Source organism: Fukomys damarensis, unplaced genomic scaffold (assembly GCF_012274545.1).
Source record: "Fukomys damarensis isolate Sample0158 unplaced genomic scaffold, DMR_v1.0_HiC HiC_scaffold_23, whole genome shotgun sequence".
NCBI classification, from domain to species: Eukaryota; Metazoa; Chordata; class Mammalia; order Rodentia; family Bathyergidae; genus Fukomys; species Fukomys damarensis.
Window position 1 is genome coordinate 25025643 of NW_022900935.1, and position 5777 is coordinate 25031419.

The following is a 5777-nucleotide window of genomic DNA, read 5'->3' on the forward strand; positions in this document are numbered from 1 at the left end:
TTTTTTTTTTTTTTTTGTACTGGGGATCGAACTCTGGTTGGCCAGTTTTAATGTGTTCTCATCTTCTGAACTAACGAAGGCCTTGCCCTGACAGCCTACAATATTTCTACCTAACTTACCTGTCTCTATCCACACGGCCAACATCAAAGTTGTCATCGTCATCATCATCACACACCCACACCACTCTTCTGTTATGAAAACATGTATTTTACCATAATGGATCATCTTCATCGTCTATGCATGAATAATCCGATGATTTACTTTTGACTTCCTCTAAAACTTACAAATCTGGTTTTTCATTGTACCGAATTGGGCTACTTCCACCAGAAAAATAAAAAGAAAACTAAAAAAAAAACCAAAAAACAAATCCTAGAGTAGTGTGAGTGTATTATACCCTCTGTGATGCTCTGGTAAACATGCAAAAAACCTGTTTGACAGAGCATAATGTGGTACAAATCCTGGTTTGACACTTTGGCAAAGATGCCCACACCTTGCCATTCATCCTACCAAGTGGATAAACACAAAGATTGCTTCCTGCATTCCTCATGGAAACCTACTAAGACACACAATGAGCTACTATTACACTAACGTAAAAATTTAGAGTTGAAAAATAAGGGGTGGATTTTTGAAACCCAGTGCATAAGGGTTCCCACCTGCCTTACACATTGAGCAAGGACCCTGTAGAGACTGATAGAAGATTCTGCTTTGGGGCTCTGGAAAATCCACCTGTTCCCCCAAGAAAGTCCCCAGTCTAAGGAAGGATTTAATGACTTATAATTGCTAATCAGGGTCCCAGGCTTTTATATAAACTGTGCCCTTCCCTGTAACACATAACTGCGGGCCCACCTCCCAGTGTAAACAATATTTCACCTTGTTGTTTCCCATTCAATCTGCTGGTCTTGACAGTTCCTTCCTCTGGGAGGCCTTCCCCAGTCCTCAAGACAATGTTGGAAGCCATCACTTCCTCACTCGCCTCTCTTCTCTACCTGCTTCCCTCCTGCTTATTTTCAACACTGTCAAGGAGGTGCAGTAGAGATATGGTCTGCCCCCCTCCCCACCCCCGGGCACAGTGCAGTTCGAGGCCCTGGATTCCACCCCAGCACCACACCAAAAGAAAAAAGGTGGGAGGGGAAGGTAAGGGGAGAGAAAAAGGATTAAAATGCAATATGCATTTGTACCATATGCATTTGTGCTCTGCACGATGACTATATTACGTATGGCAAACATGTACTAATAAAAGGGGGAGTCAGATCTGCCTTCCAATGGCGTTTTTGTTTTTTTTGTTTTGTTTTGGTTTGGTTTTTTGAGACAGGGTCTCACTATGTAGTTGAGACTGACCTGGAACACACCCTGTAGCCCAGCCCAGGCTGGTCTCGAACTCACAGTGATCCTCCTGACTCAGCCTCCCGAGAGCGGGGATTACAGGTGTGCGCCACCACGCCCAGCTGGCGTGCTATTTCACTAAGGGTAAAAGTCAAGACTCGAGACCTAATTGCTGCAAGATTTGACCTTGCGGATACCACTCTCCTTACTCCTTACCTTCCTCCAGCTGCACTGACCTTTGGCCTAGCATTCCTGGCACAGGCTTTTAGGCCTGTTCCTCCGCTGGGAAAGAAGTCTGCCTTACTGAGCCATCTGGCTCAGTTCTTTCAGGACAAAAAAACCCTGAGGCATTATGTTAAGTGAAATTTTAAAAAGAGAAATACAGTACTGGGCCTAGCTCGAAGAAGAGCGCCAACCCCTGGAACTGATCCCCAGAACGACAAGGAAAAGAGCAACATATACTTTCTTTATGATTCTAAGGTTCTCAGAATCGTTAAAATCAGAGAAAGGAGAATGGTGGTCGCCAGAGACGGGTAAAAGGAGGACCGTGAAGCGGGAAACCTTTGCTTAATCGGTAGTAAATATGTGTGTTTACCACACACAAAAACATAAATGTTATCTTTTCTAAGGCTTTCTGGGCTACCTCTTGAAATAAGGGAAAACCTTCCACAAGGGAGCACAGGGACGATCTGCGGGCCGCAAGGACTAACTCGGAAACGCGAGAGTTTTCCGGGCCAGCTTCCGGAGGAAAGGAAACCCAGAAGAGCTGGGGGCGGGCCCGGAAGGCGTGGGTTCGGCGATGGCCGCGAGCCAGGGTGGCGGGGCGGGCCCGGAGCTGGCAAGCTGGGGCTGGAAGGCGAGAGAAGGGAGCGGAGGCGGGAGAGGTGGGAGAGGCGGTTCTGATTTCAGAGAGCTCAGTAGAGCGGAATCCGCCCCCGGTACCGGCAAGGCTTAGGCTCAAAGCTGCAAGAGGGATTCCTTTCACCTCTCCGGTCCCAGCGGACAGAGAAAGCAAAAGTAACCGGAAACTGGGCAGCTCCACCATCCAGCACCCTGGCCCCGCACGCCCTCCAGTGGCGTCCTCGGCTTCGGCTCAGTCGCCTGCCCCCAGCACATGTAGCACATCTACAGGAGGACCCATCTCCTGAAAGATCCGTAGGGTCCTGACCGTAAGGGAACAGGAGTCCGACGTGGGTCTGAACGCCAGCAGAGCTTCAAGGAGGTGGTGCAGAGGAAGACCGGTATCTGCGCTGGTTCAAGGACCAGCACAGTGCCCCTGCAAGGCGCCACGCCCCAGCCCAAATCCCCCTTTGTTTCAGACAGCCTTCACAAACCTTAATGCTCGAGGAAGGAAGTGAAGAATAAGGAGTCCTGTTTCTGGTCTTTGTACCTGGGTCCTAAGTAGAAACTTCTGAGCCTGAACCACAGGGCAGAGACTCTAGAGCTGCTCACCTGGCTCCTGACTATGAACGGTCTAGGTGGCCCATTCTGCCCCAGCCCTCACTGAGAACTCTGTTCCCCGAGCCCCTTCCTCAGAATTCACCAAAATCAGGGCCCTCCCGTTGACTTCCAGTGCTCAGACCTAGTGAGGAGTAGTTCTACACCTGTTACTTCTAATATAGCCTATTAGTCATTTTTTGTGACCCTGTTGCCTTCCCTGCTTGGTCTGCGCGGCCCCGCCCCACCTCCCCGCCCCCAGCCAGGGCAGACCCGCCATCAGGCCAGGCCCGAGTTCACAGATTAAAATCTAGGCCTCTTGCTAGGTTGTAACTCTCCAGCTGCACACACTTTGTAATCTGAGAATTCAGCAGTCTGTGATCCCGTAATAGACATACTTTCCTTTTGGCAGGGAGGGGAGATGAGGACCTCTAGTTGGCCCCACTGTATAGTCTTTCATTGGTCCTGCAGTCACTTAAGGCTTCAGCCCAAGACCATGGTTCAGTCTCATCCTGTATACCATGAGGTATCCTGGGAAGGAAGCTAAACTGGGACTACATTCCTGGTTTGGCAAATGGAAAGGCTAAGCATTTCTCATTGGCATGTAGTAAGTAATAAAATGGTACTTGGCAGGAGCTGGGCACCCTTCCACTAATGGGTACCTGGAGCCAAGGGAAAAGTCTTGGGATGAGGATGAAGTGGAAGGACAAGCATTAATGATAGCCAGAATTATCTGGAGGGAACCAAGGCTTTTAAGCCATTACACAAGCTGCTCATTGACAAGGCTGCTTGGCCTTTGACCCATACTTGTGCAGACCCTGCCTGAGTCCTAGGAGGTCATACAATACTCTCAGGAGGTGCCACTGGCATTGTACGAGATGTAATCAAAATATAAGGTGGGTGTTTAAATTTTTTTAAAATGGGGCTGGGTGTGTTGGCACAAGTCTATAATCCCAGCTCTTGGATGCCTGAGGCAGGAGGATTGCCACAAGTTCCAGGCCAGCCTACCCTACAAAGTAAGTTCAAGGGCAGCCTGAACTACATAGCAAGACCATGTCTCAAAAAAAATTTTTTTTGGGGGGGCCGGAGATTTGGCTCAGTGGTTCTGGCGACTGTCTCACAAGCGCAAGGACCTGAGTTTGATCCCCAGTACCAAAAAAAAATTTTTTTTTTAGTAAGACACAATGCTTCTTAAGTACTCCCCCTTGCTTGAGACACATTTATCCCACTGTTCTTGCCACTTTCTGAAGCATTTCTGAGTCTACTTTTGTGTCTTTATGGGATATGATAAAAAATACAGTGAAAACTGTCACTGAGTGCCACCCACCAGACAAGCAGGTTGGTAAAAACATCACAGTGTGTTCTCTTCCACCTTATTCATCAGATCTGGCACCATAAACCTTCTGGCTCTTTCCCAAAATCACAATGACCACGACAGGTTAAACATTTTGAAATGATTCACGACACAGGTACACACTAAAGTCAACCACAATAGAGGACTTTCCAGAATTGCTTCAGAAAGTATCAAGAATGATGGAAATAACTTCCGAGCAAGGAAGAGTATTTTGAGGAGGATAAATGGCAATATTTCCTTTACTGTTGCATATTTATTAAAACTTATGGAGTGATATTTTTTGTTTTTTGAAATAGGGTCTCACTATGTAGTTTAGATGGCTTTTAACTATGTTGCCCACACTGGCCCTGAACTGGGGAAGATTCTCCCGCCTTAGCTTCCCAAGTGATGGCGTCACAGATGTGCACTTCCCCACCTGAGCCATTTCTTGAAAATTTAAATGTTGACTCTATTTTTTAAATAATCACACCTCATATAATGAAAGAGAATAAAACAATACAGTGCTGGAGATGTGGCTCAGTGGTACAGCAGCACTTGCCTAACACGTGCAAGGCCCTGGGTTCCATCTCCAGCACGACAAAAACAAAATAACAAAAATACAAGAGCAGCAGCTACTACATATTTAGTGAGCATTTATTCTCATTTAATCACAACAACCGTGTGTTAGAGACCATTATTATTCCAGTTTTTTGCAGATGAGGAAACTAAGGCTCAGGAAAGTTATGCAACTTGCTTAGTCATGCTAGTTAGTGTTAGAGGTGGATTCCAACCCACCTGTTTGGCTTCACTTCCCACATTCACTGATCTGCAAAGCAGAATTCAGTGCTTCTCAGCAGCGCAGACCATCTTCCGCATGCTGACCTCCCGCCTCAATTTCTCTGGACCACTTTGGGGAGCACAAATATATAACATGAAACTTTTTTTTTGTACTAGGCTTTGAACGCAGGGCCTTTTCACTGAGCTACATCTCTAGCCCCCCCCCCCCCCCCCCGAATTTTTAAGGGTTTTTTTGTCTTGTTTTGCTTTTGTGGCAGAGTTTCACTAGTCTCTAAATTGCCTAGGCTGTATTCAAATTTGCCATTCTCCTGCTTCAGCACCGCAGTGCTGGGATTATAGGAGTGTGCCTCTACTTCTGGCTGAAACATTTTAAACAATTTAAAGGAATATTAGGAGTTAAAGGAAAACAATTATAATGGGAAAAAATGAACGTGCTAAGAAATTCTGCGCTTCTGAAAGGACAATTCGCCTCCTCCTGAAACTCGAGCCGAGCCCTTTGCTGTGAGGTCACGGGAGGCGTGAGAGCCTAGCCTGACCAAAGTATCTATTGTGAACCCTGGGCCTGGGCCCGGAGGCTCTGTGCCCGAGGGTGTGACCCGGCGAGGCCCTGGGAAGGAGGCGGCCCCGGCGAGGCGTGTTAGGGCGGAGTCACGGGTCCCTCCCCTGCGGCGCTGAGAGCTGGCTCCGCGTGGTTTTCTCTGCTCTCCGGGAGCTGACCGTCCAGGGGCCGCTTCGGGCTGACGCTCGGCGCTGCTGGGAGACCCTAGGGTGCGTCCGAGACCTCTGCCCGGGAAAGAGCCAGGAACGCGCTGCGTGGGAAGAATTGGACTCCATCGGCTGCCAACGGCTTCAGAAGATCTCCAGCCCTCGAGTTCCAGACGACAAG